Source organism: Rattus norvegicus, chromosome 3 (assembly GCF_036323735.1).
Source record: "Rattus norvegicus strain BN/NHsdMcwi chromosome 3, GRCr8, whole genome shotgun sequence".
NCBI lineage: Eukaryota > Metazoa > Chordata > Mammalia > Rodentia > Muridae > Rattus > Rattus norvegicus.
In genome coordinates, this window is record NC_086021.1 from 104,949,582 (window position 1) to 104,975,977 (window position 26,396).

The 26,396-nt window shown below is 36.2% G+C and overlaps 1 non-coding gene across 1 annotated transcript; it reads left to right on the forward strand.

The window, feature by feature from the left end:
• Positions 1–5,452: 5,452 nt before the first annotated feature.
• On the forward strand, positions 5,453–5,517 carry LOC120101993 (U7 small nuclear RNA). The gene has a single exon (XR_005503038.1). It is a non-coding gene; the product is annotated as a U7 small nuclear RNA (small nuclear RNA).
• Positions 5,518–26,396: the final 20,879 nt, after the last annotated feature.

The following is a 26,396-nucleotide window of genomic DNA, read 5'->3' on the forward strand; positions in this document are numbered from 1 at the left end:
GTTTAGAGCAGAAGAAAGAAACTGGTTAGGCCCTGGAACTGCATGTTTCAGGACCTAGCTGACCATAAAGTTAGATTAAAATCTTAAAGAACAATCTTGAGAAACAGGAAGCTTCTCCCAAGAACTGGCTGACATAAAAGTTAAACAATCTTGAGAAACAGGAAGCTTCTCCTTGTGATTTTTCACTGGTATTCTTGACATTCTCAAGTGACACCATTCCTACCCCTTTGGGTTGTGGTTTCTTCCTTTAAATACCCCTTTTCCCTACTGGGGTTGAACTCCTCTAGCCCTGCGTGGGATATGAGTCTCAACCCCAGTGCACTGGTTCCCATCAATAAACCTAGTGTGATTACAGCAAGGATGATCTCTTGTGAGTTCTTGGGGGATCGTGTCATCCCGAGACTTGAGTGAGGGTCTTCCCGCTCCAGAGGTCTTTCATTGGGGGGCTCGTCTGGGATCAGCAACCACCCTCATCTCCAAAGATCCACTTGGAGGTGAGATAGTGTCTGTATCTTTGTGTTTTTGTGCTGGCTGAACTCTGGATCTTTATTTGCTCCCGAGTTCTGGCTTTGCAATCGCTTGCCTCTCAGGTAGAGATGGAGGCTCTCTTCTCAGGGGAGATGGCGGGTGTGAGTGGTAGATGTGCCTGGGGATCACCGATTGTGTTGCCCTGGGAAACATTCTAGGGGGTCTTGGGGAACCCCAGGGATGCCTGGGAGATTCCTATCTGGGTACTGTTAAGGATGTGGTAGTTCTGTAGTTCTCCTGAATTGGAGAAATCTGCAAGCCCTCCCAGCCATCTGTATTTCCAAAGTGGTCTTGTCTGTCTAGGTGGAGACAGACATCTGTTAGTCTTTGTCTTTGTGTCTTAGGTCTCTTTTTTGTGTTAATTGTGACTTTGCCAATGGGACAAACTCTGACGACTCTTCTGAGTTTGACTTTAGATCATTGGACTGAAGTTAGGGCTAGAGCACACAACTTGTCAGTTGAGATTAATAAGGGACCAAAGCAGACTTTTTGCTCCCCGGAGTGGCCAATGTTTGATGTCGGCTGGCCTCCAGAGGGCACCTTGGATTTAACCATCATTTTTGTAGAATCTGCTCTCCTCCATCTGTCTTTGGTGTCCTGTTGGGAAGGAGGAGTGATGTTGAATCTGCTCCCTTTCATCTGTCTTTGGTGAGCTCATGGAAGCACCCCTCTGAATCAGTTCAGTTATGTGGTGATCTAGCAGTGGTAGCTTGTTTTTTGTTTTCGTGTGTACTTCTGTTTTTGTCTGTTAATCTTTTGATTGTCTTTCTGTGTGACTGAATGCTATTTGTCCTCTTCGGCGGACCTCTATTTTCTGGACTCTCTTCTTTTTTTCACACTAGCCCACTTGAGATGCTTGTTAGTACCTGTTACAGGAAATACAGAATCCTACTAGAGGCCAGAAAAAATATTCTGGATATGGATGGAAGTCCTCACTTCTGTCCGTTGACTTCAATATGCCTGAAGGTAGGGAGCGCCAGGTCTACCATCAGACTCCAATTGTGGGTCTCTGAGGGGCTGGAAAATGCCCCACCAATTTGGCTAAGGTAAGGGAAACAGTCCCCTCAGTATTCTTAGAACGTTTGATGGAGGTTTTTCATCAGTTTATGCCCTACGATCCTACAACAGAAAAACAGAAGGCCACTGTTATTCTGGCCTTCATAGACCAGTCAGCTAAAGATATAAACAAAAAGTTACAGAAACTTGAGGGGTTAAGCTAAGTTGCTGAGAGAGTTAGTGTAAGTTGCAGAAAAAGTAATGTTAAAATGTGGTTCAGGGTCTGTGCACATAAGTAGATCATAACAGAGAAAAAGAGCAAGAAGCTAGGAAAGAAAAGAGACAGAGAAAGAGAAAGCTAGAGAAATAAAGAGAAATAAAAGCCAAGAGAGGAACTTGTAGTGGCCATGGTAGTTAGAGAGACTAGGAAGACAGTACCTGGCAACAGAAGAGAATTCCTGACTAAAGATCAGTGTTTTGTGGATACAGGGGCCCAACACTCTGTGCTCCTATGCCCAAGTGGGCCAGTATTCATCAAAAGTCTTTGGGTACAGGGGGCTACTAGCAACAAACAATACTTATGGACTACCCAAAGAACAGTGGACCTTGTCGTGGGCCAGGTAACCCACTAGTTCATGGTCATCCCTAACTGCCCCTATCCCTTGCTCATGAGAAATTTGCTCTCAAAAATGGCTTGTGTGGGCTGAAATGACTGGGTGAGGCCATGTGTATTTATATCTGCAGACTGTGTATGTGGAGCTTAAGACCCAGGCTGACCCTGACTCAGTGCACCAGTACCTGATGCTGGGAGATATGTGGCTTAGTGCTGTTCTGCCTAGAACACACAGCTCCTGACTGTTCCTAACCCCTAATGTCCCAGAGGGTAGGCCCACTGGTCAGCTGACATGGACTACTTTCTCCACCGGTTGTGGGCAATCTGGTCACCTTGCTGCCTAATCCTAACCTCTCCACCACAGAACTGGGATCCAACTAAGGGATGGCCTCACTGAGAATTACAACAGAAGAAAAGGCCCGAAATGCTTAGAAGAGGAAGGGACAATGACACACTTGAGGGGAAGCTGTACTCCCCAGAGATCAAACAAAAGACTTACTTTGTCAAACACAGAAATGGACTCATTTATGAAATAAGAAGCTATCCAAGTAGTTAAGGTATATGTAATAGACTTTAAGATTTTAGCCAAAGAGACAGTAAAAAAGTTTATGGTATGTCAACAAATGAATGCTTAGCAAATAAAGAGGACAAAGAGACCTAGGGAGTTTAGTGAGAAGTCAAAGTAAACTTCACTGAGAAAATATGGTTACAAGTATCTCCTAGTGCTTGTAGATACCTTTTCAGGAATAGATAGAAGCTTTCCTCACCAAGCAAGAGATGGCCTTGGTAGTCATCAAGAAGATACTGGGAGAAATCTTTCCCAGGTTTGGATTGCCCAAGGAAATCTGGTTAGACAAAAGCCCCTCTTTCATTGCCAAGGTAAGCCAGGGTGTGGCCAGGTATTTAGAGGTCGATTGGAAATTACACTGCATCTACATACCTCAAAATTCAGGACAGGTAAAGAGAATAAATAGAACTCTAAAAGAGACCCTGACCAAATTGACCATGGAGACTGGCGCAGACTGGGTGGCACTCCTTTCCTCTTGCTCTCTTCAGAGCAAGAAATACCCCTTCCAGATTCAGCCTTACCCACTTTGAGATCTTATATGGGACCCCAGCTCCTCTGATTGTATCAGATGATGCTATTTAACCAACATGTCATAGTAATATGATTTTTATGCCATGCTAAAAAGCTTACAGATGAAACAGAAAGAAGTCTGATTACAGCTGGCAATAATCTATGTCCTGGGGACCCCTGAGACATCTCACCAGTTCCAGGTCGGAGACTCGGCCAGGTATGACAACATTGCATCCAGACACTTGAACTTTACTGGACAGGACCATTCCTGGTGCTTCTGACTACCCTGACAGCCGTCAAGTTTCAGTCCTCACCTACTAGCTGTTGGGACTGGGGAGGGGTGCTGGGACCAAGAAGGACAGTCAGATTTTTAAAAGCTCCCTAGACTTGCACGCCAAATAAGTGGATGCATCAGAGACGTGACTGGTGGGGTTACTCTAATGCTCATTGAGGAGTATGCTTTAGAAACAAGAATTTTATGTTTCCCTTGGGTTCCATTGAGAAAGATCCCCCAATCGTAGGTGTGGGGGTAGGCTTGATTTCTATTGCAAAGAATATAACATCCCCTTACTTTGAAGGCATGACATATGTTAGTACTCCTAACACTTTTTGGTACTGTGCCTCAGGGATCACAATCTGTATAAGTTTAGATGTTTTAAAAGGCAGTCATGACTTTTGTGTGTGGCTTCAGATAGTGCCCAGATTGGAATCCTGATGCTAAAGACTTAGTAGGATACAAAAGAGTGTTGGGAATTACTCTGGCAATTATCTTAGGGCTGAGTTTAGGTACTGGAAGGGCAGCTACAAGGACATGTGCTATTGCCCTGCAACACAAAGCTTATGGAGAATTCAGAACTGTCATTGACTTAGATATAAAAAGAAGAGAAAAGACTTTAACTGAACTCCAAGAATCCCTGACCTCCCTTTAGAGGTAATCCTTTAGAATAAGAGAAGATTAGACCTGATATTCCTTAAAGAAGGAATGTGTGCTACACCAAAGAAGAATGTTGCTTCTATGTAGACCATTCAGGAGTACTTAAAGACTCCATGAGTAAACTTAGAAAAAGGTTAGACAAAAGACAGAGAGACAGACAAGCATACCATGAATGGTTCGAGAGCTGGTTTAGTAGCTCTCCTTGGATGAATACTCTAATATCTTCCTTTATGGGACCCTTCTTAATCTTGCTTCTGCTTCTCATATAGGTCCATGTGTATTAAATAAACTAGTTACCTTCATTAGAGAAAGAGTAACTGCTGTTCAGATTTTGATAGTATGCCACCAATATAGGGCTTTACAAGGTCAAAAAAATCAATATTGTGAAGATACTGAAATTTAGTTCTGTGATTAGAACTAGCCACTAGAAGAAGTGGGGAATGGAAGGTACAAGTTTTAAAGTTGACACCGCCCCCCCCCCCCCCCAGACAAAAGTGTAGAGCAGAAGAAAGAAAGTGGTTGGGCCTTGGAACTGCATGTTTCCAGGAACCAGCTGACCATAAAGTTAGATCAAAATCTTAAAGAACAGTCTTGAGAAACAGGAAGCTTCTCCTTGTGATTTTTCACTGGTATTCTTGACATTCTCCAATGACACCATTCCTACCCCCTTGGGTTGTGGTTTCTTCCTTTAAATACCCCTTCTCCCAGCTATTCGGGTTCTAACTCCTCTAGCCATGCGTGGGACGCGAGTCTCGACCCCAGTGCACTGGTTCCTTTCAATAAACCTAATGTGATTACAGCAAGGATGGTCTCTTGTGAGTTCTTGGGGGGTCATGTCATCCTGAGACTTGAATGAGGGTCTCCCTGCTCTGGGGGTCTTTCAGTCAAAATGGTAATCTCAGGACAAGGTCCCACCCAGCTAAGTCTGCAAAGGCAGACAGATCTCTGAATTCTCTTGTTAAAAAAAAAAAAAAGGAAAAGAAAAAAAAATGTACTTGCTATTCTTTAGCTGTGAGTCAAGGGGCTAAGGTGATAGAATGCTGATTCACGGCCTAGAGGGAACCTGGAGTAACTGAACTGATATGAATATGTAAATAAAACCTGGGCTTTTGGTCAGCTTGAGATGAGCTAGCAGAAAGTGATAGCAGGTTTGTTTGTTTGTTTGTTTTTGTTTTTGTTTTTGTTTTTTTCCTAGTGATAGCTGAGCTGTCTGGAGATTTCTAAAGAGCAAACAGAGCTCTTCTAACAGTATTTCTGAGTTTTGGTTCAGAAAATCCTTGGTGAATGAACACAGCTCTTTTAGAATTGTTTATAGCTCTTTTAGAATTTTTTCCTAGTACAGTTTCTGACCTGGGTCAGAAATCCCAAGAATTAATTAGAGAGCAAACACAGCCCTTTTATAATCTTTTCTAGCAGCTATATACAGAAGACTGTCTAAAGGGCAAAAATAGCTGGAATAGATTATTTTGGGGGGCAGGGATTGAGTGGATTTTCTGATTTTGATTGGAAAACCAAAGAACTACTATGAGGACTGGGACAGGCTAACTTCATGACAGGTTTCAAACTGGCAATTCAGGAGACTAGGCCTAAATTTCTGTTTCTCAGAACTGGGTAAGTTCAGGCAAGTCCCTTACTAGAAAAACCAAAGGCTGAAGGAAGCCAATCAGAAGCTGCTCTGCGATCTGGGCTGAGGCAAGAGCAGTGAGTCAGCAACAAGCAACAGTTTCCAACTCCTTCACATCTTTCCAGCATTCCCCTTGCTTTGGAATGTCCCAAAAGCCCTATTCAATTCCAAAGACCCCCATACTCCTAGAAATCATGACAACCAATCAAGATAAAGGTCACTTACTCCTCCTAGGAATCCCCTTAATCCATTTTCCTCCTAGGAATCCCCTTAATCTATATATGTTGGGATCTTCATCCTGGTAAATGGTAGATCCCCTTATGCTGGTCTTCTGCAGAATAAAATGCTCCTTGCTTGTGCATACTATTTGAGTCTAGGATTTTTTTTTCTTTTTTTTTTTTTTTTTTGCAAATCACAGGCCCTTGCATTACTTTTTCTAACAGGCCCTTGCATTACTTTTAAAGGTTTTCTAACAGGATTTCTTATTTCTTCAGAAGATCCAAGAATTTTCTTTTTCATAGCAGTTTTTCTAACCTTGGTCAGGAAATCTATGAGCTATCCAGAGAACCTTTAGAATTCTGAGGAGCAGAGAGAGTTCTCTTGAGCAGAAAACAAGTGGTCTCAGCCAGAGAATTTTTATAATACCAAGAGAAAGATTTCTAGACCAGAGAAGAACACAGAGAGAAAGAAGTTTGGAAAGCCATCTCAGCAGAACACAGGACACAGGCTTGGACCCAGGATTTGACTTGGAATCTTTTGCTTTTGTTGCTCCTGCACACCCCTTTTCTCAGGAACCCAGACCTAGCTGAGGCTGGTTCTTGGCCCTCTGTCATCATAGTCTTCTTAAATACTTATAAGTAGTTTTTAGAGAGCGTATCTGGCAATTTGATTAGACTTAGAAATGGAAGAATCCAACCATTGTTTGAACTTCCTGAAAATGTGTGGCTAAATGAGTCCTTATTTTCTTAAAGAATTTGTGCTTACCAGGTCACAGTGATAAAAAGAGCATCATGCCTATTTAACAAAACTATCAAATCAGGGGTTGGGGATTTAGCTCAACGGTACAGCACTTGCCTAGCAAGCGCAAGGCCCTGGGTTCGGTCCCCAGCTCCGAAAAAAAAAGAAAAAAAAAAACTATCAAATCCACCAGAAGCAAAGGACTCCTATAATCTTCAGGTCAATCCTGCCTTGTGTTTCCGCTAGTGTTTAATCAGCAAAGTTATGTCAAAATGATGAATATCAATGACTTTATTTTTTACATTATCATTTACCCATCATAAATTTTAGTGGGCAGTTGTTGATTAATCGTGTTTCTTAGAACATATTTGATTTGACATTACATCAGTTTTAACCTGGCCTTTGCATAGACTATTTTTGGCCTTGTTCAATTTTTATATGTTCTATGTTATTATTTTATGTGTAAATTTTCTAAATCATAAATGGGTTGCTCTTTTTTAGTCCATTAATATATTTAACATTAAATTTAATATTTAATTTTCCTCATTATATGTGAGAAATTTTGTTCGGTAGGTAATGCATATTATATTCACTTTGTCTGCTATCTAGTATGATTTCTTAGGTTTAACTGAAACTTGTTCATGTATTACATGAGTGACATTGGTAAACAACTTTTTATTTAACAGATAAAACTTGTAAAAAAATAGCAGTGGATTTTGTAAGCTGTGAGCTGTATCTTTCGTAAAAAAAATCTAAAAATCTAAAACATGAAAAATTGTCTACTTATATACATTAATAGTGGTGATTATAAAATGTACTATATAGGACTAAATTAGAGTGAAAATACATTTCACATTAAGCATTTATAACATTTTACAAAAACTAGAAATATCCTGTGCATACATTACTGTGCATAGTTACTTAACTGATGTTTTTCTAAGTATGAAGAATTTATTTTGGATAATTTCTGGACTATAAAAATAATTCACTGTTAGCTTTTGTTTTCATTTTTCTGTACTACATGTCTATTTGATCTACTAGTTTGCCATATTATATTAGTATATCATATGACAGTAACTTTTCTCTAAAAATGGGCAGTGTTATTATGTGAAAGCACAGTGGGAATTGCACATTTGCCAATGCTTGTGTTGAGAAAGCATCAGATGCTTCTATTACATTCAAATTTTATTAGCATGAACATACCAGTCCCTGCAATCCTATTAAATCAACTTTCAGACCTGCTTTATTTCAAATCATTCTGTGGAATAAACCACTGTATTCATGGGTCAGGATCCATATTTTGATCAACAGAATTAGAGGAAGAAAAGGGAGCAAAATTGTATTATTTTTATTATAACATAAATCATTAATAAGGCTTATAAAATTTCTGCAGCTAAAATCATGAAAAAAAGTCTGTCTTCTCAAATCTTTGCAGTGTACCTTCCTGAGTAAATAATGTTTTGGTGACAGAATAAGGGCAATATAAGATTTGTAAAATAAATTAAGAAAATAAAACCTCATTATTGAAGGTAATAACATTCAGGCTGCAATGTCAATTGGAATAAATAAATTTTAAAATTTGTTTTACTATTTTAAGAAATTAAAACACTTTGAACTTTGCAGATTTAGAATAAAATTCTAATAACCCTTTGTAGCTCTCTATAGGTAACAAATAGGAGATGAATGCAAATGCGATTTTAAGCCTTTCTTAATTCCTCCTGCAATATAATTGTTACAATCTTAGATGTGACAACATTAAAATATACCCTAATATAGCTGAGTAATAATCCAGAAAAAAGCAAAAAAAGAACTCTTTTCTTCTTGCTCTCTCTTTTCTTCATTTTGCAGCTCTTCTGATTCAGGATAGATAAACATAAAATACATTCTTATTAAATGAGATAGTATGACCTTATATTGGTTTCTTTTAAAATTAACAGCAACGTAGGATTATTTTACTTTCACTAGATAAATTAAATTTCCTTAGACAAACTGTGCCTTCTGCTCAAGATACTATAGCAGTTCCTTGGCAATAATGTTTATAGTATCAGAGGCAAATTTCCCAAAGAAAAATTCTTCTGAATGAAATAATGAATGAGAGATGCACCATGAATTAAAGACATTTATTGCCCTTTAAACTAAAGAACACTATATGTAATTACATCTGAACAGAAAACTTTATGACATACCATGGCTTTGTCTTATATTATACTAATTCATTATATTCAGCTCTCTTTACTTTTTCATCCTTACTATATATTTCCCCAATAATAACCTAATATTACCTTTATACTTAGGTTAAAATAATTAGTAAGAAATGATAGATTTTCAAGTGTTGGTCTTTCCGGTTTGAAAAACACCATAAACCCTACACCAGAGATTTTCTATAACTACCATGTGAATGCCAATTCTATACCCACATTGCAATCACTACACAGTCAAATGTTTTTTATCGGTATGTATATATATGAAAAATATTGGTTAAGTACAGTAACTAGAAAATGATTTTTTTTTTTACTTTTCTATTTTTCGGAGCTGGGGACCGAACCCAGGGCCTTGCGCTTGCTAGGCAAGTGCTCTACCACTGAGCTAAATCCCCAACCCCGAAAGTGATTTTTTTAAAAAGAAGAGAATGTGGCTCCTAGAGATGGATCGGTGGTTAAAGGCACATGCTCTGAAAATTGAAGATATAATTTTTGATTAATTTACTGCACAAGAAAAGTTAAATAGAGAGAATAGAAAATCAACTTCCAATGTTTGTTATAGTAATTTGGATGGTAATGATTCCCATGGTTTCATATATTTGAATGATTGGATCCCTCTTTGTGGGATGTTGTAGAGAAATAGAAGGTGTGGCCTTGTTGAAAAGGGTGTAAGAGTGGAGGTGGGTTTGGAAATTACAAATGTCCACACCAGAACCCATCTTTCTGTCTCCACCAGCTGCCTGTGGATCAAGGTGACAGCTATAAGCTTCTGCTCTATCACCATAACTTTCGGCTTCCCTCAATGAAGATAATGAATTGACCCTGTGAAACTGTCAGCAAGGCTCAAATTAAATGCTTGCATTTTAAAAAGTAGCTTTAGTCATGGTATCTATTCACAGATATAGAATAGTAACTTGTAAATTTGGTCCCTGATTTCTACACAAGGACTATGGATCACATGTGTTGTGCACATGAACATGCACACAAATAAATAAGCATAAATGATAAAAGAACTGAAAGACAATAAGATACTTCAGCTCTCTATGTCTTTATTTATTCCACTCCTATTTTCTTTTCCCCCAATTATTCATCTAACCATATATTTATGCTTTAAGTAAAAAAAATATACTGAGGAAACGATGGATATTCATTAGTTAATCTTCCTGGTCTGTCTGTGATATTTATTAGTAATTAATCTGAATTCATAGTATAGTCTTGTCTACTTGTATAATATTCAAACGATTTCAGAAAAAGAAGAAATGTGTTGAAAGGAAAGGTGAAAGACATGAGCATGATGGAATCATCCAGGTACTACAAATATATATTATGAGCCTAATAGCATATGGATATTCAATAAATTTTGCTGAATTAATAAACGAGCTTTAAAAGAAGAGTGATTATTAGCAATTTAATGAAGTGCAATAACCTTATTAAGAAATTAACTGCCTCATTTCTTTCCTTTAGGCATCTCATAAATAATAAAGTTTATGTTGCATCTTTATTCAAGGAGGGTATATAAAACTGAGTCCTTAGAGATCCTCTGGGCCTGAAACATCTTTTGATTCTCAGCAGTCTCAGAACTGATGTGTTTTGATTCCTCCTGTGTAATACTGAATGCAAACTATATAGAATAAAAAAAAAACCTGAGCATGTAATTAAGCCGATTTAAAACAATTTAAAAAATTTTTAAAAAAGACTAAATTTGTTTTTCTAGAATAATATGTTATTAATGCATATATTTGTTTGGCTTTATTAAAAGATGCCAAGAGTTAAAATAGCCCCTTAGATGTGAGGTTCATGTCTATACAGATTATATGGGAAGTGCTGTCATTAAAAAAAAAAAAGTAGTTTGTACAAAATTGAAGAAAAGAAAACCCAGCCTTCCATTAATAACTATGAGTGAAAATTTGGCACATAAATAGACAATTTTATAAGAAAATCTTGAATGTTCAATGAACCTTAAGTTTAAAATCAGTATTAGATTGTGTAACAATATGACTACATCAGCATCCTTTTCATTGTCAATACCCACCAGGCAATTTGTGGAACTGTTCAGGAATATGTAGATTTGCCAATACGGTTCAGTTGTACCAGGAGCTATTATCATCCTCATCTATAAATGTGGTTTTAAGTACTGCAGTTAAATATTACCAAGGTGTGAAATCTTCACAAATCATTACTGGCTTAATTGCATAAATGTATGGAGATATAGGTATACAAGATATTATGATCTGATAAAAGTAGTTTTTTGGAGATGAAGGCAAAGGTTTTAATACCCATATGAGTAGTACATATGTGCAGGCATTATACTGATTCCAATAGAAATCTAATCCCAGTTCACCTAGTGTAGGTATGAATTCTCAAACCTAAATTGAAAGTATAAATATTTGGGGATTGCATAGGACCACTTAATACCAATAAATCACTGCTCAATGTGAAGACATTGGCTTTGAAGAAGATTCTGTAAGTCTGTGCAAAGATCCCAACAGTAGTTTGTATTAAGACTGATGACCAGGGCAAAGGCATTGTCCTGAAGGCAAGAATAAAATGTAGATTTGCTAAGAACATATTCATTTTATGCTATCAATTTTACAAAAATTTTGGACATTATTATTCAAATATTATGTACAACAAATACATTCATGGCTTGGCTACCAACACTAGCACTGTACCACCAAAAAATATTGTAAGAACCAAGCATTCAAGAATGCAAATTTCAAAATAAAACAGGAGGAAAGAGTATCATTTTTATATTTGATAATATGAGAATTTCATATGAGAATATCTTACATTTATGGAAATATCTCTGAAAGACAGGCAAGTAAATTATAAGAGCCAGAATATCAGGAAGTGAGCTGAGAAGTGTTCCCTGTAAGAATGGCTACATGAAGAAGACTGTAATAATAGTACATCAATGTTCATGGTAGCATGGAAGGGAGTAAATTTCACAGGGTTCCATGTCTAGATGAAGAACTACAAGAAACTGAGGGCAGCTGAGAGAAGGAGACTTAACAGAAGAAAGTGTTTCAAATCCTAAAGTCCTGTTCCCAAACTCTTTCTTGATCCATCAATAAAGATGCTAGTGACTAATGAATGTGGTGGAGTAGATGGGACATATGGGTTCCTGAAGGCAAGGTGGCATATGCTGGGAAAAGAGAAGGAGATTTTCACAGGGCTTCAGAGGGAGAAAAGGCCACCAGTCATGTGGGGTCTAGGGTAGAATGGCCATCACTTACTTTCCCGACTGGGTTTGGGATAACAACTAAAGCTGGGGGAAGATTTAGGGTGTGAGCTGGTACTAAACATAACTGAGCAGCTAAAGCTGAGGGGAGGTTTAGAGTGCTGAGCTAAGAGTAATGGGAAGGGCACAGTAGCTGTGAGAGACTGGAAGTGCTCAACAGTTGAGTCAAAAAGGCAGATTGAAAAATAAGCTCGTGTGTGTGTGTGTGTGTGTGTGTGTGTGTGTGTGTGTGTGTGTGTGTGTGTTTGTGTGTCTTTCCTCTGTGGATCTGAGGGAACCTGAGTGTGGCTGGTAGCATGGTCCACCTCAAACTTAAAGCAGGGTGCCAAAAACTACATGATACACTTAACCTCTACCAAAGATAAGCCCCATTATTTGTTGTCAAATGGGTAGTTAACAGCCTTGAAAACATATTCATAGACACAACAAGAACACTCAGCATGTGGAATTCATATACATTTGTACATACCCATAAAATACACACACAGACACACACACACACATGAGAAAAACAGAGAGAGAGAGAGAGAGAGAGAGAGAGAGAGAGAGAGAGAGAGAGAGAGAGAGAGATTTAACTATAATAATTTAAAAAACAATGCTAGCAAATTGAGAGTTGGGCAGCATGGCAGGGAGGGTTTATGTGAGGGAAGAAAGGGAAGAGGAAATGTAATACAATTCAATTTGAATTTATAATGTATTATAAAATAATATAAAACTTGACAAAACCGAGGCAAGAAATGTATAATACTCCATCATAGAAATGTATAATACTCTAACTTTGATCAATAGTGAGGAGATAGATTATGTGGTTTAACTAATTAAAAATAAAATTTACCCATTTGCAGAGGTTGAATGTGTTGGTGAAACTTTTTCCTTCCCAAGTACATCCTCCTGAATTTCATGTAAAAACAAAGGTTATTTCATCAAAAACTGGGTGAAAGGTGACCCTCAAGTAAACTGTCAAGCAATTTGACTTTCTAATCTGGTTCTAGCTTCTAGGATCTAGACCCTTTATATAAGAATTGTAGGCTTTTCTTAAATGCCTATAGTACTCTATAAAGAGAAAGAAATTGTTTGAGAATGAAAGTATAATGATAAGAAAGCAGAGGAAAGATTGCAATGGTGATTTGAATAGGAATGGGCCCCATAGGTCGATAGATTTGAATAGTTGGCCAACAAGGAGTGGCACTATTTGAAAGGATTAGGAGGTGGGGCCTAGTTGGACAAAGTATGTCACCGAAGTTGTTCTTTGAGGTTTCAAATAGTCCATGCTAAGCAGATAGTCTCACTCTTCCTGCTGCTTGCTGATGGATCTCAACTACTTTTTCAGTTCCATGCATGCTTGTATGACACAACGTGTCCCACTTCAATGACTATTGGCTGAACTTCTGAAACTGTAAGCAAGCCCCAATGAATTCCTTTTCTTTTTAAAGTTGCAGTCATCATGGGGTTTCTTCACAGCAGCAGAAAACTGACTGAAACAAGGCCTCTGCAGTTAAGAGAAGCTGATTCTTTTGCAGAGAGCCTATTTTCAGTTTCTAGAATGGCAGCACATATACGCATACCCCTGATACACACAAATGCACAATGGTCCACAACTAGAAGTAACTTCATTTCCAGCGTATACAACAGCAGTTTCTTGCCTTCTTGAGTACCATAAGTACACATACATGCATATAGGAAAACACTTTTATTTTAAACAAACAAACAAATAAATAAATAAATCATTTAAAAAAGCACATAGCAATATTAAGATTTTTTTCTATTTCTACTACTAGAAATGAGCAAGTTCATTTGTAATTGTAAAATGTTGACAATATAAGATTTAATTAGTAGTATAGTATAAATTTGCCAATTCTTTATAGATGTTGGGTGCCATTTATCAAAGAAATTGAAGAATAGTCCAAAAGAGGTCTTTGAGGAGGCTCTCTGTTCTCTGAAAAAACATACTTCCAAGCATAACAGTTGTCTCACTGCAGTTCCTAATAGTGTTTCCAGGTTTCATCCTGAAATTCTAATGCAGTGCCATTGTAAAGTCTGTATTTCTGCCTACATTCAGACCACACTTTTTAGTATTTGCTCTCTGTAGTTCTCCTCTTTATTCTAGTTTTCCTATAATTTTTCTTTAATGCTTACATCATATCCCACATTATTTCATGGAAACCTAGATATTGTCTTATATGTATTTCCAAAATGCATTGTTTGATTATGCTTCCATTACATATTACATACCAGCTTCAGTTCATCTCTCTCCCCTCTCCCCAACCTCTCAGCCACAGCCTTTCTCCCCCAGATCCAGACCCTCAGCCTCCTGTAAGAAAAGAGCAAGCCTTCTGGGTATTTCAAACAAGCCACCCATTACAATAAGACCATGCATAAACCATGGCATCAAGGCTGGATAATGTAATCCAGTAGGAAGAAACTATCTCACTATAAGAGGAAAAGGTTTCCACAACTAGGCAAAATAGTCAGGCACAGGCCCTGCTAGGAAGATTGCCAATAGAACAACAATCTACTTAGCAATAACATATACGCAGAGGACCTAGGTCAGACCCCTACAGGTTCCTGGATCTCTGTTGATTCTGTTGGCTATGTTCTCGTGATACATTCCTGACCTTTCTGATTCCTCCTATCCTTCCCCATTCTCCTCACAATCCTCCCATCCACAGCTTTAATTAATGCTTGACTGTAGTACTCCGAATCCACTCCTATTTGTTGTTTAATGAAATTTCTCTGGTCTCTTTGATGATGATACTGCTGGGTTCTGGTCCCAGCATACTCTGAATCCAGAATTAACTGTAGGTAATTTGGGATTGTGTTGGTGTCACAATCCTTCCACTTCAGACCTTGACTGGTCACAGAAGACAGGTGATTCAGATATTATGTATTCTACTACTAGAAGTTAGTAGAGAATATATAATATCCTGTGGTAATTCTACCAAACAATTTAAAGACCTGTATGATAAAGACTTCTCATGTTTGAAAAGGGTAATTGAAAAAGGCATTATAAGATAAAAGATCTACGATGCTCATGGATCAGTAGGATTAACAAAGTAAAACAGGCAATCATATCAAAAGCAATCTATAAATCCATAGCAATCTCTATCAAAATTCCAGAACAATTCTGTAAAGATCTTTAAAGAACAATGCTCAATTTCATGTGGAAAACAAAACAAAACAAAACAAAAACCAGGATATCGAAAATAATCCTACACAATAAGAGAACTTCCAGAAATATCATCATCTCTGACCTCAAGCTCTACTACATGTCGGTAGCACTAAAATACATGATACTGGCATAACATTGATAAGTGGAATTAAAGACCCAGCCATAAACTCACATGTGTATAATCAACTGATTTTTGAAAAAGAAACCAGAAATACACAATGCTAAAACAAAAACATCCTTAAAAATGATATTATCCTGGTTGGATATTGGTATGCGGATAAAAATATATATCTATATCTATCGCCCAAACAAAATGGAAGTACAATAGATCAAAGACTTCAATATTAAATGAGACACTCAACTTTGCAAAAGTAACATGTACTTGCCAGATGTAATTGTCCTGTAAGGGTGTTACTGCTGAATAATCGCACCCCATGTAGTTCTTCTGAACTCTCCCTAGCTGGTTCAACTAAATTGTTCTGGCGCAAATTTCTCTCCAAGCTGATTGATTAAAACTGGTTTCCAATCTACTAGTTCCTTCTTAGTCTCTGGCTTGCTCTGTCTTCACCTGTGACATTTCTCTGAGACTGAGTAAGTATATCCTATTTCTGACTCATCCTTTTACATCTGTCCCACTCATCATTTTGTCTGCCCCTCAAATTGTTGTAATTTTCAAATATGGCTACTTTCTCCTACAAGTAACTTTACCTTTGTTGTTTGGGATTAAAGCTGTGCTCTAAGGACTTGTCTGTGTTCCAGCCAGAGAGATTAAGGTATTTCATACCAGCAAGATCACACAGAACTAGAAGGTATTTGGAGGTGATCCCTTTCCAGAGCAGCCATTTTTTGAATTAAAAGTTTTCTATAAAACCTGATAAAAGATAAATGGAAGAGAGCCTTAATGCATTGGCCAGAATACAACTTCTTGAATGGAAGACTAACAATTTAGGCACTGATATCAACAATTAATAAATGGTTCCTTATGATAGATAAATGCTTCTGTAAAGCAATGAACACCATCAATAGGACAAAATGTCATCCCACAGAATGGGAAAGTTATTCACCAAGTCTACATCTCACAGAGAACTAATATCCAAAATAAATAAAGAATTTAAGTAAGTGGACATTGACAAACTGAATAATCTAACTGAAACATGAGGTAAAGATCTAAATAGAGAAATCTCAAAAAAGAATATCAATTGGTAGAGAAATTCTTATTTTATTTTTATTTAATATTTTATGTATTTACATTTCAAATGTTATCCCCTTTCCCCTCTACCAATCCTCTTCCCCCTACTTCTATGAAGATGCTTCCACTCCAACCCATCTACTCTCACCTCAGAACCCTGGCATTGTGGAAACAAGCCTTTACAGGATAAAAGACTTCTCCAACTATTGATGCCATAAAAAATGATCCTCTGCTACACATGCAACTGGAGCCAGGGGTCCCTCCATGTGTACCCTTGTGTTGGTGGTTTAGTCCCTGGAATATCAGGGTAGGGTGGGGGTATGGTTTATTTATATTGTTGTTCATGCTATGCATTCCAAATCCATTCAGATCCTTTAGTCCTTTTTCTAACTCCTCCATTGGGGTTCCCAAGTTCAGTGTGATGGTTAGCTATACGCATCATAATATGTACCAGTAAGACACTGCAAGAGCCTCCCAGGAGACATGCTTATCAGGCTCCTGTCAGCAATCACTTACTGGCATCAGCAATAGGGACTGGATTTGGTGTCTGTATACTCAATGGATCCCCAGATGGGGCAGTATCTGGATAGCTTTTCCTTCAGTCTCTGCTCCACATAGTGTCTTTGTATTTCCTCTGGTGAGTATATTGTTTCCTCTTCTAAGAAGAATTGAAGCTCCCAAACTTCGGTCTTCCTTCTTCTTGAGCTTCATATGGTCTCTATGTTGTATCTTGGGTATTACAAGCTTTTGGCTTAATATCCACTTATCAGTGAGTACATACCATGTGTATTTTTGTGAATTGGGTTACCTCCCTCAGGATGATATTTTCTAGCTCTAACAATTTGCCTAGGAATTTCTTAAAAATTATTGTTTTTAATAGCTGAATAGTATGCCACAGTATAAAAGAACCACATTTCCTATATCCATTCCTCTGTGGAAGGATATCTAGGTTATTTCAAGCTTCTGGCTAATATAAATAAAGCTGCTATGAACATAGTGGAACATAAGTACTTGTAGTATGTTGGAGCATCTTTTGGGTATATATGTCCAGGAGAGGTATAGCTGGGTTCTTAGATAGTACACAGTCCAGTTTTCTGAGGAATAACCAGACTGAATTCTACAGTGGTTGTGCTAGCTTGCAATTCCACCAACAATGGAGGAGTGTTCCTCTTTCTCCACATTCTCACCAGCATCTATTGTCACTTGAGTTTTTGATCTTAGCTATTCTGACTGCTGTGTAGTGGAATCTCGGGTTATTTTGATTTACATTTCCCTGAGGACTAAAGATGATGAACATATCTTTACCTACTCCTTGGTCATTTGTACTCCTCATGTGAGAAATCTTTGTTTAGTTCTGTACCCCATTTTTAAGAGATTGAATTGGTTCTTTGGATTCTAACTTACTGATTTCTTTGTATGTATTAGACATTTGCCCTCTATCAGAGGTAGGATTGGTAAAGATCTTCCAATCTGTTGGTTACCATTTTGTCCTATTGACAGTGACCATTGCCTTTCAATACCTTTGCAATTTTGTGAAGTTCCATTCGTAAATTCTTGATCTTAGCACATAAACTCCTATTGTTCTGTTCAGGATTATTTCCCCTGTAGCTATTGGTTCTAGACTCTTCCACATATGTGGAGGTCTTTAATACACTAAACTTGAACTTTGTACAAGGATATAAGAATGGGTTGACTTGAATTTTTCTACATGTTGACATCCAGTTGAACAAGCACCATTTGTTGAAAATGCTGTCTTTTTTGCTATTAGATGGTTTTAGCACCTTTGTCAAAGTTCAAATGAACATAGCACATGGGTTCACTTCTGGGTCTTCAATTTTCCATTGACCAACCTGCCTGTCTCTGTACCAATACTATACAGTTTTAATCAAGATTTCTCTGTAATAGAGCTTGAGGTCAGAGATGGTGATTCCCCCAGAATTTTGTTCAACTAATGTTGAGAATAGTTTTTGCTATCCTCATCTTCTTGTTATTTCAAATGAATTTGCAAATTGTTCTTTCTACCTCTATGTAGATTTGAGTTGGAGTATTGATGGAGATTTTATTGAATCTGTAGATTGCTTTTGATAAAATAGCAATTTTTATTATATTAATCCTTCCAATACATGAGCATGGGAGATTTTTACATTTTCTGAAATCTTCAATTTCTTTCTTCAGATATTTGAAGTTCTTGTCATAGAAATCATTCACTTAATGAGTTAGAGTCATGTCGAGGTATTTTATTGTGAATTGTGTTGTTTACCGAATTTCTTTCTCAGCCTGTTTATCCTTTGAGTAGAGGAAAGCTACTGATTGGTATGAGTGAATTTTATATCCAGCCACATTTCTGAAGTTGTTTATCAGGTTTAGGAATGCTCTGGTGGAATTTTTTTGGGTCAATTAAGTATACTATCATATTATCTGCAAATAATGATATTTTGACTTCTTTCTTTCCAATTTATATCATTTTGACTTCCTTTTATTGTCTAATTGCTCTGTCTAAAACATGGAATACTATATTGAATAGATATATAGAGAGTAAGCAGCCTTGACTAGTTCTTGAATTTAGTGGGACTGCTTCAAATTTCTTTCCATTTAGTTGGATGTTAGCTACTGGTTGTTGTATATTGCTTTTACTAAGTTTAGGTATAGGTCTTGAATTCATCAATTTTTTCATATTTTTATCATGAAAGGGTGTTGAATTTTGTCAAATGCTTTCTCAACATTTAATATGACGTTCAATTTTTTCCCTTGAGTTTGTTTATATATTGATTTTGATGGATTTTCATATATTAAACTATCTCTGCATTTCTGAAATAAATCATGGTGAATGATCTTTTTTATTTGTTCTTGGATTTTGTTTGAGAGCACATTCTATTAAATTTTAATTTGATCTTCAAATTGGTCTGAATTTTACTTTCAAGTAGGGTCTCTGTATGGTTTATGTATAAGCATAATTGTGGCATCAAAGAATGAATTGAATTGTGTTTCTTATGTTTCTACTTTGTGGAAAGGTTTAAAGAGTATTGGCATTATGTCTTTTTGAAGGTCCTATAGAATTCTCCACTATACTCATGTGATCCTGATCCCCCCCCTTTTTTTTTTGGTTAGAAGACTTTTAATGAGTACTTTTATTTCTTTGGGGGTTGTGAAACTGTTTAGAGGGTTTATCTGATCCTGATTTAAATTTGGGGCATCATCTCTGTCTACAAAATTGTCAGTGTACTCCAGATTTTCCAGTTTGTAAAATATAAGCTTTTGCAGTAGGATCTGACAATTTCTTTTGATTTCCTCAATTTTTGTTGTTATGTCTTCATTTCTGATTTTGTTAACTTGGATACTGTCTGTGTGCCCTCTGGTTAGTCAAGTTAGGAGTTCATATATTTTTTTATTTTTTTCAAAGAAACAGCTCCTGGTTTTGTTGATTCTTTTTATAGTTCTTTCTATGAACACATTTACTTTAATTATCTCAGACAGCCCTGTGACAAAATATGACACTGATGTTTAAGACCTTAAAACGTGCACTTTGAAGAGACACAAATAAGTTTCATTATAGTCTACCAAAATCATAAACATCATAAATACTCAACTTTTAAACAAAAGGAATGACTCTTAACTTATTGTGACAGAAGGTAGATTTATCTTGAGAAGGGGTAAATAGAATAGCCTGACTGGTAGACATGAGACTAATTTAAGTTGAGGAACAAATACTTTGAGGAATATATGCTCAATTACCTGTTCCTTTCTTAGAATTTTGCCCTTGAATTTGTTTTCAGAAAAAACCAGGAAGGAATTAACCCCTAAAACCTAACGTATATTTGTTGAAAAACAAGAAAAGAAAATATTTTATTTTACTGATCAGAGAGTGAGTAAAATTAGTATCACCAACAGATAACCTGAGAGCTGTCTATAATATTTTATTTATTTATTTATTTATTTATTTATTATATGACATTCAATTCTATTTAGATGTTAATGTTATTTGATTAATATGAACAAAGAACCAACTACCCCTAGATGATTCATTACTTGAGCCACTACTAATTACTCTGTAAAAGAGAATGCAAGCAATGGAAGAAGAATCCACATGGAAGAAACCAAGCTAATAAAAGGGGAAAATGAGAAAACAGTGTCTTTTCTTAAAAGTCATTGAGTAACCAAATGCAAATAAACAAACAAACAAAACAAAAATAAAACAACAACCCTATAAAGTGGATCAAGAACAAATATAAGTTATTATTTTAACCTTTTAATCAATTAAGAAAGATTTTGTGATAAATTAAGCTTCAGAAGTATAACAGGCAAGCTGTTTATAGTCTTTTAGTTTCACCAACCTTCATATAGGTCACCCTAATGAAACTCATTTACATAGCAGAGAAAGAAAAAAATAAACTAACAAAATATAGAAGGGCAGAGTAATAACTATTAAAGCAAAAATGAAGAAAATTTAAAAGGACCATATTCAGAAGGAATATTTTCACAGTATATAAAAATCTATAATGTTATTATTATATTTTAAAAAATCAGTATTACAACCTAGAAAACAATTGAGTTAAAGTCACAAAATCCCCACATTATTTTCCCTGTAAATATTTATTCCATATCAAGTTAACAATGGAAAATTGATCTGTCTTGGTGTCAAGAAACTGACTTCTTCTATGAGAGCTACTAAACAATGTCCTAGCAATGTTTTTTCTATCTTCCTCCTATACTATATAAAATAAAATAAAACATAAGAAAAAATCTAAACATTTTAAGAATAAGCGTAAGGCATGAGAATTTTAGAAATTATCCAAGATAATGATGATGAAGATACTGTACTGGAAGCAAAGAATGTGTGGAAGGAAGTGAGTTCAGAATAGACCAGCCAGAAAAGGTATCAGTACATGTAAATATATGAGAAATAAGTTAATATGGTAATTCCTTTTATTGCAAATGAAGTCATCTTCAAATTATTTAAATTCTCCAATAATTTCAGCAAATATTAATATATGATGAATACCATTTTGACTTTAGCATACTACAACATATTGAAGATATTGAAAGAACGAATATTCAATTTTTATAAAGCACTGTCTGAATCAAAATTCTCCTAACTACTTGTTATATCAGTTGAAGAGGTTTTTAGATATTATTTTTACATTTGTGAAGCAAGGATGATACTTTCATTTTGTACTAATGCTGTTTCAAAATGAGTAATGCATATATTGCCCACAGACAGTTTGAGCTTTCTATCAGCTTTCAGTAAAACCAGGTCTTCATAGAGAAAGCCCATCCAATAAACAAACAAAAATATGAACAATTATTTTTGCCTCTCACTACTATCAAAAGTAAGAATGGGGTTGTTGAAATCTACTACTTGAAAAATCTAAAAGTGAGAGGAATATTTATGATTTTTCATCATAGATATTAAAAATTTGAAATTATACTATAATTACATAATTTTCTCCCTTATCTTCTTCTTTCTAAACTCTCCTATGTATGTACACTTTTGTAATCTTTCTAAATTGTTAAAATGATAAATGCTTATTTTTTGCTTGCTTTTAGAGTACTTATATTTTAGATAACTTTTGTTCTACCTTTCTATACATATTTGGTTTAAAGCGTATGTTCATACAAATTTAGAATTTAAGTAAAAATTCAAGTTACAGCTTAACTTATCATGAAATACCTATGAGTTGAATAGAGTGAAAAATTCTTATAGTGATCTGAAATGGATATATGTCCTTATATATCTTGTTTAAAACACTATAGTCTGATGGTTTTACAGTATGTCTCAGAGTAAGAATTTGTGATCAAATGGTTTAAACCAACGCTATGACTTTTTTCTATTAATTAAACAACTCCAGTAGTCTTGTGGATATTAATTTTACATTTTATAATCAGATTCTAAACCATATAGCAGATGTTATAATTTCTACTTTAGTGTGCAATTCAAATATGATTTACTTAGCATCACACACACACACACACACACACACAAACACACACTAAAAAAAAGAAAAAAATGAAAGGTAGAAAAATGCCTTCATAGTTGAATTATACCTGTGAAAAATATCAGTTAACACTCAAACCATAAATGTCACCTTTAAAAATGTTTAAAGACTAGAAAACTTGAGCAATAAGTATCTTTTCCACTCTGAAGTCTACTTCAGCAGCATTCATAAAAAGTAAATGCAGGCATACATTATGCAGAAGTATTTCTGACAAGCTATATAAGTCATGTCCTATTTTTTTCATTGACTGTAAATTAAATTCCAAGAGGCTTTAAAAACACATGGAAATTAGTTTAGAAGGCTGTAGTCCTTAAGACTTATTTTTGAGTCCTTAAGTACTAGGCAGAAGTCTAAGTTACAAACATCAAAAATCAATTCTAATGTATTTAAGCATAAAAGGCATTTATAAAAAGTATATTCAGTAGTACTAAGAAACATGGACATCTGTGACACCAGCATAGGATATGAGCAGCAATGAACAAGGCCAGATAGCAGTGAAGGGTAGAGTTGCTGTTACAGCCCAGAACTATTACGTCAAGGGTGTTCTTTCCACGACTTTTCCAATGTACTACATGGGTATATTGTTTCCACCTATATCTACACTTTATGTTTAATGACTTGTTATTCACTTTTAGTACTCAAAAAAAGTCAAACACATACTCACTAGAATTCTAACTTCCACAGACAGTTAAAGCCAAAGGTATATCTATACTCATGGCTTCTATATTGGAAGAATGTTCTGTATTTATGAAAATTCTTAAAGGGAAATAGAGCCAGTAGTTAGTGAATTTATTCTGCTGATAGCTAAAAGTTGACAACTGTCACACTATCTTGTTCCCATCCTCTGAGTTCAACCACTTTTAAACTAACTCACTTCCCAATAGAGAACAAAAGCAAATCATTTTTGATGTATTGCATAATCTCAGTTTCTCCTGATTTATCTTTCAAATTTTCATATATTTTTCCTGAATAGTAAAAATAATCATAGTCATTAATATAAATGCTATCTGAAGAATATATCTATTCTTCTGTATTGATCTATCTTTTAAGCTGTTAATGTATAGTCAAGGAGAGAGATGTGGAAGGCAAGGGAAAGGGTCAAGGAGAGGGAGAGGATAAAAGAGAGTGAGAGAGAACATGTAATATTAACTGTCTAAGATTTTTCCTCTATATAATCATATATCAAGGGTTAATTCTGCTCTTGGAGGGAAGGACGATCTCTCATGTTCCAATTATTTAATTAGTTCTACCTTCTGCTAAGGGATGATTAAACAAAACAATTTCATAGGATTTATTTTCTAGCATCAATTTCCAAAAGAGGAAATAAAAGTGACCATGGGACTATCATTACAAGGGTCTTTCTTTGATGATCATGCACTCTACATCTCGTCAAGTTGTTTGAAGCTAAACAAAGTATCAGCATATACTGGATTTTGTCCTCAGAGAAAAGCAGACTTCTTAGAAGAGTCAATAAGATTGGATGTCATCCTATTCAGTTTGTTGTTCTTCCTAAGATTCAAGTTTTAACTATTTTTCATGGAACTCATAACCTAAGTAGACTTATCTCTTTTGACTAAATGAGCTCTATTGTGTTAAATAACTTGCAACTTCTATCTCTGTGGTTCTCAAACAAAATTACAATTCAAAGTACCTGTTCCACTGACCTGCCCCTTTCATTCTCCAAAAGCAAATGTAATAAAAGACATTATTTCTGATCTGTCTCTACTGAGCCATCCATGACAAAGAAATACAGCTAAACAGGGCAAACTGAACAAGGAGTGTTATATTGTTCTTCTATTCTGTTTATTGTTTCTGAAAGCAGAAATATCTCTAATTCTCTTGAGTAAAATGTTTCAAATCTACAAGAGAACACAAAATATGATAGTGCACATCAAGCCCAGATGAAAACCATGCTTTTGGTTTCTAGCTGCTCTATAAATGGAGCTTATGACTGAGTTATAATTCATAGAATCAGTATTTTTGCATGCAGCCCTATTACAGTCAGGTCCAAAATAAAAAATTCACATGTCAAAAGAAATTTAACCAGTTGTCATTCATTTTTAATCAAATCATAGGAGGAATTCCTTTGCATGTGAAGGCTTTAAACCTGAGTGATAAAAATGCAGCCAATCCCTAATTAGATTTCCTGAATTTGTTCTATAAAGGCTAAAACATAGACCAAGTTGATAATTTTAAGTTGATATTTCTGCCAATAGAATAGTTATAATGGATCATTTTGTTCACCATAATACAGACTGATAATATTTGCCATGTAGTTACTTGATATGTATATTTTCTTCTTTTCATATGATTTTGTATTTTTCTAGTTAGCACATTTCCCATACTTATATGTAAGAAAAAGCTATAATTTTTTTCAGTCTGTCATTAAAGATTCAATAGATGTTTTCTGAACAGCAACTGCAATGTAAGATCTTTTGCATGTTTCTCAGAAACATACAGGAGATATGTATCAGGTAAAAGTTACCCTGTCCTTGGTGAGCATAGCAGAATGGATTTCAACTTTTGTAAATATAACTTTTATTCACCAGATATAATTGTTGTCTCAGAGGCATATTGCTAAACAACCTTATCTTTTCTAGTTCTGTCTGAAATCTGGCTAGCAGGTTCAACTTAGCTGGTCTGCCTCAAACTCCTCTCTTAGCTGACTGATTAAGTCTGGCTTCTCCGTTTTTCACTGAATTGCTCTGTCTGGCCTAAAACCAAATCTGGATATTTCTTTTTTTCTAATCTTCTGGATCCTTCTTATTCTCTGGCTTCAACTATGTCTGCTGACATGCACTGAACTCAAAAACAAACTCATCTCCACAGCTCTGTACACACTGTACTGACTCTCAGATTACTGACTCTCTATTGCACTGCTCTTTTTTTTTTTAGCCTATGACATTTTTTTTATTTATTTACATTTCTCTTTTTTTATTAACTTGAGTATTTCTTATATACATTTCGAGTGTTATTCCCTTTCCCGGTTTCTGGGCAAACATCCCCCTACCCCCTCCCCTTCCTTATGGGTGTTCCCCTCCCCACCCTCCCCCCATTGCCGCCCTCCCCCCAACAGTCTAGTTCACTGGGGGTTCAGTCTTAGCAGGACCCGGGGCTTCCCCTTCCACTGGTGCTCTTACTAGGATATTCATTGCTACCTATGAGGTCAGAGTCCAGGGTCAGTCCATGTATAGTCTTTAGGTAGTGGCTTAGTCCCTGAAAGTTCTGGTTGCTTGGCATTGTTGTACATATGGGTTCTCGAGCCCCTTCAAGCTCTTCCAGTTCTTTCTCTGTTTCCTTCAACGGGGGGTCCTATTCTCAGTTCAGTGGTTTGCTGCTGGCGTTCGCCTCTGTATTTGCTGTATTCTGGCTGTGTCTCTCAGGAGCGATCTACATCCGGATCCTGTCGGTCTGCACTTCTTTGCTTCATCCATCTAGTCCAATTGGGTGGCTGTATATGTATGGGCCAAATGTGGGACAGGCTCTGAATGGGTGTTCCTTCAGTCTCTGTTTTGATCTTTGCCTCTCCCTTCCCTGCCAAGGGTATTCTTTTTCCTCATTTAAAGAAGGAGTGAAGCATTCACATTTTGATCATCCGTCTTGAGTTTCGTTTGTTCTAGGGATCTAGGGTAATTCAAGCATTTGGGCTAATAGCCACTTATCAATGAGTGCATACCATGTATGTCTTTCTGTGATTGGGTTAGTTCACTCAGGATGATATTTTCCAGTTCCAACCATTTGCCTACGAATTTCATTAACTCGTTGTTTTTGATAGCTGAGTAATATTCCATTGTGTAGATGTACCACATTTTCTGTATCCATTCCTCTGTTGAAGGGCATCTGGGTTCTTTCCAGTTTCTGGCTATTATAAAT